This window comes from Tupaia chinensis, unplaced genomic scaffold (assembly GCF_000334495.1).
Source record: "Tupaia chinensis unplaced genomic scaffold, TupChi_1.0 Scaffold143594_1, whole genome shotgun sequence".
NCBI classification, from domain to species: domain Eukaryota; kingdom Metazoa; phylum Chordata; class Mammalia; order Scandentia; family Tupaiidae; genus Tupaia; species Tupaia belangeri.
Window position 1 is genome coordinate 296,455 of NW_006203440.1, and position 10,465 is coordinate 306,919.

Sequence of the window (10,465 nt, forward strand, 5' to 3'; positions counted from 1 at the left end):
GAGCGGTATTTTCCTGCTTCCCCATATTTCTTGTAGTCCTGCAGTGATTTCTAGTCATCTGGTGGATGGTCGGTTTCTTCCCAAACTTGGATATTCAATCTGAGGGTCGAGGAGTGTGTAGAAAAGGAAACAGAGAGAGGGAAACAATAGCAACAATAGCAAAACAAAACAAAACAAAAACAAAAACAAATAAGAAACAAAGAAAAAGAGAAAAAAATGAAGAGAAAAACTTTTAAATAAAAATTTAAAAAATTAATATTCAAAAAATTTCCATAAAACCCAAAAATTAGAAAACTGCATGCTGTACAATGGCTAGATTGCAGGAGCCATGGAGCTGTCTCTGGAAAAAGGCCTGTTCTGTTCTCTTCCGCCTCTCCTGGGTTGGGAGGGGGAGAGGGAATTAATAACAAGATAAAGGGCGAGGAGGGGCCAACAGCCCCAGAAAGATGCCTCACCATAAAAAAATTCCAAAAAGCAAAAATTAAAAAAGAGAGAGGAGACAGAGACAGAGACAAAGGTAGAGAGAGACAAAGACAGATAGAGAGAGAGGAGGCCTGAAAGGAGTCTTCCTACCACATGAATTTTCTATGCTGGAGGCCGAATTATCAGTGGAACCTCTTCATTTCTCTGTTTCCCCCAAAATGGCTAGATCGCAGGAGCCATGGTGCTGTCTCTGGAAGAAGGCCTGTTCTGTTCACATCTGGCATGTTTTTTAATCCACCAGTTTTGGGATTTGAACTGTTCGGTCAGCCATGTGGGATCCAGCCACCTTAACCACTACACCACCAGCTGGCCCCTGGAATATACATCTTTATTAGCCTGGAAATGTCTCTATTTATCCTCTGGAACAGAGGCCTAGCCTTTCCTGCATTAGCAGATCCTGGCAGTGATGTGTATGGTAACAGTTTAACCCCACAACTTCTCTTCACTTCCTCCACTGTCAGCAGCATCCATTGGAAGGGAGAATTTAGTGGCTGGGTTGAAAGCTGAAAAGGTGCCAGGTCCCATCACCTGATCCAGTGCTGTTCAGATTTTTTTTTTCCTTAAAAGTTTTTGCCTTAGGGTGCATGTGCTTGCTGGAGAGAGAGAGAGACAGAGACAGTGAGAGGGAAAGTGAGAAATCACCCCTCCAGGAGTGCCACAATCCCTTCTTCTCCATTCTCCTCCCAGAATCTTAGGCACGCACACACAAACACCTGGTATATTTCAAGACACCAGGTCCAGGACTCGAACTGCAGTTGGTCATTTGGGAGTCCAGCAACGTAACCACTGTGCCATCTGCTGTCCTTTCTGTTGGTATTTTTGTACATCACATCAACATATTTCAAGACTTTATCAGGTCAATGTTAGACCTCTCTGCAGGTGAATGACTGCGGTAGGGCCTCCTCCTTTCCTAGGGGCACCCTACCTGCCCTACCTCCTGCATGACACTTTTATCACCATTCATGAGCTGTATTCTCCACACTGGTGACCTCTAGGACCTGAGCCACCACCTCCACCTCTACCATCTGGTATGTAATCGGAACAGTATAAACTGATTCGTAAAGCCCAGTTGTCTTTCTTCTTGTTGAGTCAGCACAGAAAACATCACAATTAGTATTACAGGGCCTTTGCAATATAAGGACGAAGCTGGCTGAGGACATCGTAGCTGAGGATGCATGATGGGTTGTGTCATCTCCTCACTGAGAGCTGGGCAGCAGGTGTCACTTGTACATGAGGAAAGTCAGAAATACCAGTTTTCCAGATGTGTGCAAATGATCATCCTGTGTCCCAAGTCTGTGTGGGAAGAGGCAGGCCTCTGATTTCAAGGGCTTCAGACATCCTAGAGAAAGGCACTCATTGTATGACAGAGTTCATGATTACTGTTAACAGAAGCACTGGTGAAAGCCCCCACAGTAGAGAGAGAAGGGTGAATCTCCCAGGAACAAACAGGAGAGAAGGAAGAAGTGAGGGGGCTGCCTTGAGAGTGTGTTGGATGGAGCTGGAGGGATGTTCCACAGGGCACACAGTGCAGCAAGGAGCGTGGAGGGTAGAAGGTTCATGCAGAGCTGCTCAGCTGCAGAGAGTTCAGATGACACAGGGTGGGCAGGGGAATACTCCCTGTCACAGTAAAGCCCTTAGTCTATAACCCATAGATGTACAAAGGCTCTGGATCAGTGTGAAAGATACACTGGAAATTTGGGAAACTGAATTTGATTCTCTCAGGAGACTATGTCTCCACGAGTCTACTACATCCTGAGGAAATTAAAAGTGAGGATGGGTCTAGTTTCATGGAATGGCTGCCAGGGCCTTAAGAATGAGACTGACTATAGCCAGGTAGTGGGTGGGGGAGATTAGAGAAGGCGGGGTTCCAAGGATTATAATGAGCTACCCTAGACATCCCTCCCTATAGCCTTGCATTTTCCACTTAGCATCCTCAACTCTCAGCTTCACCCCAGGCAATACGCTAATGCTTTCTCTGCGTTCTGTCTCTACTTCTGATGGCAACTCTTCAAGGAGCTTAATCAGAGCCTCAGTTTTGTTATCTGTGACATGGCAATACTACTAGTTTTGGGACATTGTGAGCAAGGGGACACTAAACACATAGAGAAAGTATCTTGTACAATGGCTGATCCATCTTGGACACTCATGTTTCTCAGCTTATATGAAAAGATTTTCACATAGATCATCAAGAGATGTTCATTGAAGTACAGTAAATAAATCTAAGGATGTAACAACTTGGGACCGGAGACTAGCAGTCCCAATTTCTAAAGATAAGATGAAGTTTCCCTCTCTACTATTAAAGTTAAGATCTGGCCCTTAGAGGTTTCCACCACTGGAGATAGTTGGGAGGACAGCTGGGAGGAGCATTACATAAGGCAAATAATTCCTCCTCCAACTGGGCCCTGCAAGCACCGGTGTTGGCGTTACTATCTCCCAACAGGGCAAAGTAAAATGGGCATTTAACTCAAATGGTACTGGGACCTACAGGTGGCATGGTGGTTAAAGGTGCTGGACTCCCACGTGGCCAATCGTGGTTCAAATCCTGGGCCTGGTGGCTTGCTTTCTCACCCCTCCCACCCCAACTCTGTCCCTCTCTGGTCACATTAAAATAAATAAAATAAAGTTCAATAAAAATAAATACATATATCAAATGGTACTGAGATAGATTGGGTTATGAAACATAATGGTCCAACTGATGCTAGTGATGGGGGACAGTGCTATTTCATGGACTGTCATCTGATTGCATTGAAGAGGAAATAGTTCAGTTCTTTCAAGAGCTGAAAATTGTGTCATATGGGAAACACAAGAAAGACCTTTGTGCAGTTTGCTTCAAAAGAGCAGAAAATGGTCTGGGGACACACAAGGAATGAATAGGGCTCAGGTCTATTGAGATCTTCAGAAGCAGTAGGAGTAAAATCAAAGAATTTTATGATCCACCAAAAAGACTGCTGAGATAGCAACTAGGACTAAAAGATTAGACCAACATGAGCAAGACGGGGTTATTATGGAGCTGGGTGTGGAAGTTATAGAGGTTTTGATGACTATGGTGGCTATAATAATGATAGCTATGGGAATGATGGCTTTGATGACGAATGAGAGATGGAAGAGGTATGGGAGAAGATGGCTATGGCAGAGCTGGTAATGCAGCTCAGGTTCAGGTTTTCATGGTAGAGACTTTATACATATGAGAGAGTTGCCTTTCTATGCAATTGAAAATGATATCATAATTTCTTTTTACCGAGACCAGCAGTCAGCGTAATGGCTATGTCAGTGGACTCCCACGTAGCTGACTGCAGTTCGAGTCCTGGACTTGGTGGCTAAAACTCACACTGGGTGCATGTGTGTGAGTGCCTAAGATCCTGAGAGGAGAATGGAAGAGAAGGAATTGTGGCGTGGCCATCCCCCATGGGGGGTGATTTCTCGCTTTCTGTCTGTCTCTCTCTCTTTCCGGTGAGTTCACATGCCCTATAGCAAAAACCTCTCCAAAACAAAAACAAAAAGCAAAAACAAATAATTTCTTTTACCACTAAATTCAATACAAGTTCACATTGATATTGGAGTTGATGGCAGAGCAACAGGAGAAGCAGATATAGAGTTTGTGGCACATGAAGATGCAGTAGCTGCCATGTCTAAAGATAAAAATAATGTGCAATGAGGAGATAGCTGAGCCCGGTGGCCGAGGCACATGCGCCAGACTCCAGGGAAAGGCTGGGGTGTGCCATGTGGAAATAGCTCCTTCCTTCTACCTCAAGGCCCCGGTCAGGCTAGGCTGGTGGCTGTCCTCCCTCCTTTCCCTCTCCTGATGGTGCCAGGTGGCCAGTAGAGGCTGTGGTCACGGCCTGGAGGTGACTCCTTGGATTCAAGATGACCAGTGAAGAACCTCTTCCCAAAAAGGTTCGACTGAGTGAAACAGACTTCAAAGTTATGGCATGAGATGAGTTAATTCTGAGATGGAAAGCATATGTACAAGCCTTGGAGGGCAAGTACACAGATCTTAACTCTAATGATGTAACTGGCTTAAGGGAGTCCGAAGAAAAACTAAAGCAACAGCAAGAATCTGCACGCAGAGAAAACATCCTTGTAATGTGACTAGCAACCAAGGAACGAGATGCAAGTGTGTACTACTATTTTCCAAAAGTGATATTTATAAGTTATTGCAAAGTGTCTTACAATTGGTTTAAGGTTCTCAGTGAGCTGAGAATCCAGTTTAAGTACATAGGTATTTGCTGTGGAGTATAAGTCTCACAGATATACTTTCAGTTTCTTACCCAAATAGAGCATATGATTTTTAAGTAACTGTATAAACTACTTTTTAAAAAAAAATTACTTATTTAGTTCAATTTGATTTTTTTTTTCAATTTGACTAGAGAGAAGGAGAGAGAGAAAGTGAGAAAACAAGCCACCAGGTCCAGGACTCAAACCACAGTCAGTCATGTGGGAATCCAGGGCCTTTAACCACCATACCACCTGCTGGCCCAATGGCTACTTCTTTTTTTTTTTTGAGAGATTTTTCACTGTAGGGTGCGTGCGCTCGCCAGACAGACAGAGAGAGACATAGAGACAGAAAGCGAGAAATCACCCCCCAGGGGGGATGGTCACGCCGCAATCCCTTCTCCTCCATTCTCCTCTCGGGATCTTGGGCACGCATGCACACGCGCCCGGCGTGAGTTTTAAGCCACCGGGTCCAGGACACGAACCGCGGTCGACTACGTGGGAGTCCAGCGACATAGCCATTACACTAACTGCTGGTTCCCGGCTACTTCTTAAAAAATGCTGAGAGATGGGATTTGCAGATGGCGTAGTGATTGCATCACAGGACTCCCACAAGGCCAATCATGGTTTGAGTCCTAGACCTGATGACTTGATACTCATGCTGGGCATGTGTGTGTGTGTGTGTGTGCGCGTGCTCAAAATCCCAGGAAGAAAGTGGAAAGGGATTATGGCATGCCCATCTCCATTGGAGAGTTTTTTCACTTTCCCTCTCACCATGTCTGTTTCTCTCTCTCTTTCTCTGACAAATGTAAGTGCACTAATGGAAAAACCTCTTTAAAAAAAATGTTAAGAGACAAGTCCATAGTATAGTCAACTGGAGAATCCTGCAGTTGAATTCTGCATCTGAAATCTCCTAGGTGTTTTAGATTAAATGTAGCAAGGAAAAGGTGCTTTTAAAATTTGAATCCTTTGATCAGTATGGCTTTTCCCCAAATTGGCTAATGGATCAAAATGAAACCTGTCAACGTTACTAAACTTCTTTTTGCCAGAAATGTTATTAATATAGTAAACATCAATGTGGGAGATAATAAAAAAATAAATAAATTTAAGATCCTACAAGATAAATAAGAAAATATAACTAGAGAATGTGTTCACAGTTCAATTTGGAGATCTGTACCTGAGACCTGAAGACAATAATTTTTCATGACATATTGACACAGATGCAGTCACACAGAGAAAGTAATCATTAGAGGTACAGCAATATTATATGAGATAAAGGGAATTAAGAAAAAATAAGATCACATGATTGCCTTTCTGTACAATCATTCAGATATCTGAAGAAAACTCTGAGCCATGATGTGGTAATTTTATAATCTGTAAAGGTCTCTCAGGTATACTGTATTCTGGGTTTTCCCTGGCCAATCCTGCCTCCTCCCTGTTTTATGGGGATGTTCATGATAATATTAATACTAATAATATTGACTATAAAAATAAAATCTAGGTCACTGTGTGATTAGATACCCCTAAGTGAAGGATAATAAATAAATAGAGACAGGTGAGTAGATTCATTCAGTGTCTGATAAACTTATTTCAGGAAGGCAAAGAAAGGCAGCATGAGAAATATGGAAAAATTGACACATAAAAAATGACCACAGAGGCTCTCAAAAGAAACAGGAAGGCAAAGTATTGCTGGCAAGGTATTGCTGGTCCTAGACCCATGAGACAGCACACACCCACCCTCTCTCAGGAGTTAAGACAGGTGACTACAAGGGCAGGGCTACATGCAATGAAGCAAGATTTTATATTAACTTCTAGTGCACAGAACCACCACATTGATCAGTAACCAGTGCACAATACTATACCGTCCTATAGGGCCTGGCTGCATTTTTGCCATCAGCTATTTTCAGAGAAGAGGTCTAGATATCTGCTTACCTGTCTGGGCCCACAGCAATTACAGCTCATCACCCTCATTTCTGTTAGACAGGAAGTGATATGACTTGTGGAGCCCTTCTGAGGCCCCTGGGGCACTTGAATTATCAGCACATGAGTGGATGCTCAGCTGCAGAGGGCCACTTGCCTCAATGCCATACCATCCACAGCGTGGCTGATTCACACACTAATTCATGGAGGCAAGGGCATATATTTTCTGCCATTTTGATTCATTCTAGGACACATTGGAGAGGCCACATTAGGTCCTCATGTCCATCAAAGGCACTAAAGATACTGCGATACTGAAGATATTCTTCCTTGGCAGCAAGAATTATTCCTTTGCACTATTACCTCTTCCCTCCTTTCCACAGACATAGATCCTGACATCACTTCCTAATCAACATTCCAGACAGGAATTTGCACCATAGCTTTTGCTCTCTAGGAATTTAACTGTGGCCAAAATGGGAAGATTCCTGGGAAATTAGGGTTTCAAAAGCAGGAAGGAATAAAATTCTGCTGAGCTAAAAATGAGTTAAAGATTAAAGACACCTGAGACCATCTGTGTATTTTGGGAACCAGCAGTTAGCGTAACGGCTATGTCGCTGGACTCCCACGTAGTCGACCGTGGTTCGCGTCCCGGACCCAGTGGCTTAAAACTCACACTGAGCGCGTGTGCGTGTGTGCCCAAGATCCCGAGAGGAGAATGGAGGAGAAAGGATTGCAATGTGGCCATCCCCATGGGAGGTGATTTCTTGCTTTCCATCTCTGTCTGTATCTCTCTGGCGAGTGCATGCACCCTCTAACAAAAAAAAGAAAAAAAAAAAACACCTGAGACAAGCAGATGGCATAATGGTTATGTTGCTGGACTCCCACATAGTTGACTACAATTTGAGTCCCAGACCTGGTGATTTAAACCTCACACCGGGCGTGAGTGCATGCTTGCCCAAGATCCTGAGAGGAGAATGGAGGAGAAAGGATTGCAATGTGGCCATCCCCATGGGAGGTGATTTCTTGCTTTCCATCTCTGTCTGTATCTCTCTGGCGAGTGCATGCACCCTCTAACAAAAAAAAGAAAAAAAAAAACAAAACAAAAAACAGAAACACAAAATCCCAACACGGTGGAGAAATGCAGAGGGGTTTGTGGCATGACCACACTCCATTAGGAATGCTTTCGCCCTTTCTCTCCCCTCTGGCAAGCATACCTACCCTCTAGAAAATTAAAAAATTAACAAAACGAAGTTACATTAAAAGTAGAAAATGTGGACCTTAATGGCTCGTCCATCCTGCTTGCGGATGGCTGTCACATACGTTTTCTTGCTGACTTCTGGTTTCTGTTGATGTTATTCGTTCGGACGACAATGACCTTATGTTGCTATTGCAGACCTGAAGGGAAAGATTTCAGCATTCATCGACTTGTCCTGGGGACACACACCTCGGATGAGCAAAACCACCTGGTGATAGCCAGCGTGCAGCTCCCTAACGATGATGCTCAATTTGATGCGTCACACTACGACAGCGAGAAAGGAGAATTTGGAGGTTTTGGCTCAGTTAATTGAAATAGAAATCAAAATCAATCATGAAGGAGATGTGAACAGGGCTCGTTATATGCCTCAGAACCCTAGTATCATTGCAACGAAGATTCCATCCAGCGATGTCCTTATTTTCGACTATACAAAACATCCTTCTAAGCCAGACCCTTCTGGAGAGTGCAACCCAGACTTGCGTCTCCGTGGACATCAGAAGGAAGGCTATGGGCTTTCTTGGAACCCGAATCTCAGTGGGCACTTACTCAGTGCTTCCAATGACCATACCATCTGCCCGTGGGACATCAGTGCCGTTCCGAAGGAAGGCAAAGTGGTGGATGCAAAGACCATCTTTACAGGGCACGTGGTGGTGGTGGAAGATGTCTCCTAGCATCTGCTCCATGAGTCTCTCTTTGGATCAGTTGCTCATGATCAGAAACTTATGATATGGGATACACGTTCAAACAATACTTCCAAACCTAGCCACTCAGTTGATGCCCACACTGCTGAAGTGAACTGCCACTCTTTCAATCCTTATAGTGAGTTTATCCTTGCCACAGGGTCGGCTGACAAGACTGTTGCCTTGTGGGCTCTGAGGAATCTGAAACTGATCACATAAGGATGAAATATTCCAGATTTAGTGGTCACCTCACAATGAGACTATTTTGGCTTCCAATGGTACTGACTGCAGACTGAATGTCTGGGATTTAAGTAAAATTGGAGAGGAACAGTCCCCAGAAGATGTGGAGCATGGGCCACCAGAGTTGTTGTTTATTCATGGTGGTCACACTGCCAAGATATCTGATTTCTTGTGGAATCCCAACGAACCTTGGGTGATTTGCTCTGTATCAGAAGACAATATCATACAGGTGTGGCAGATGGCTGAGAACATTTATAATGATGAAGACCCTGAAGGAAGCATGGATCCAGAAGGACAAGGGTCCTAGATATGTCTGCACTTCTTGTGATTTTAGACTTCCCCTTTTCCTCTCGGCCCTGCGATTGGTTTAACACTGGTTTTGAGACATATGTTAGATCTACTATTCCTCTATGATAGGTATCACCAATACTCTTACCCTGAACAGTGGATGTTTTCTAAATACGAACTGGGGGGGTGGGTGGTTAATTTAGCAAAGTCACAGACTTATATTTAAATTTTCTTCAGGAATTTTCTAGTAACAAACCCAGGTCTAAAGTAGCCACAGAAAGGGGAATGTTATGTGTGATTATTTTTCTTCTGGTGCTGTATCCCCAAGTTTTTCAGACTCATTTAAGTAAATGCTAGAGTGAGTAAGGAATAGAGCCAAGTGAAGTAGGTGTCTGAGCCATGAAGTATCCATACTGTGTGATGCCATTCTTATTCAGGATGTAGGGGAGATTCAATCCTAGATTCCTGCTCTGAAAACCTTCACACCTGGCTTTCCGGGTGCACATTTCCTGATAGACCAGGCTCCTTGGATTCTTCAGTTAAGAAAACTACATGTTCTTCTTTGCCCCATATATTTTTGCTCATTAGTGTATTTCTTGAGCTGTTTCTATATTATTTATTTCCTTTCTGTGAAATGGTTTGTTTTGTTTTTGTTTTTAAATTTGGGACCATCAAGTTGTAAAGATGTATGTTTTTACCTGACAGCTGTACCACAGGTAGACTGTCAAGTGGAAAAGAAGGAGTTGATAGCTTGTATTTGTTCTTGAAATTAAGTTAATCCTTGATAAGAGTTGCTTTTTCAGGAGTTAGTCCTTGACCACTAGTTTGACCCCTCTCCATTGGGGGACCTGTCTCACCTGCAGGCCTGGTGCTCTGGGTGACTGACTGTGTAAGTGCTTATATGGAATAAATCGCTTTCTACATAGAAAAAACAAAAACAAAAACAAAACTCTTAAAAAATTAATTTCATCTTATAGCTTTTTTTGACTAGACAATGCTATTCTATTGTCAGAAAGAATGATGCCCAAGAATTAATGCTGATAACCATTACATGAAATGCTTAGAATAGATAAATCTACAGAGACAGAAAGTACTAGGTTGGTGTGAAAGTAATTGTGGTTTTGCATTGATAAAATTTGTCATTTGATATTAGATACATTTTAAAATAAATGTGGTTATATTATACACCATATATATGTTATATATCATATATATACATACACACGCACACGCACACGCACACACACACACACATACACACACACATATATATATATACTTTTTTTTTTTTTGAGAGGTTTTTGCTATAGGACATGTTCACTCGTCAGAAAGAAAGAGATGGAGAGACAGAAAGTGAAAAATCACTCCCCGGGGGGGGGGGGGTGGGGCC

General features: G+C 43.1%; 2 pseudogenes; both read left to right on the forward strand.

The window, feature by feature from the left end:
• Positions 1-1,661: 1,661 nt before the first annotated feature.
• Positions 1,662-4,138, forward strand: LOC102471812 (heterogeneous nuclear ribonucleoprotein H3-like; annotated as a pseudogene).
• A 3,829-nt stretch (positions 4,139-7,967) lies between these two features.
• LOC102499574 (histone-binding protein RBBP4 pseudogene) lies at positions 7,968-9,140 on the forward strand (annotated as a pseudogene).
• Positions 9,141-10,465: the final 1,325 nt, after the last annotated feature.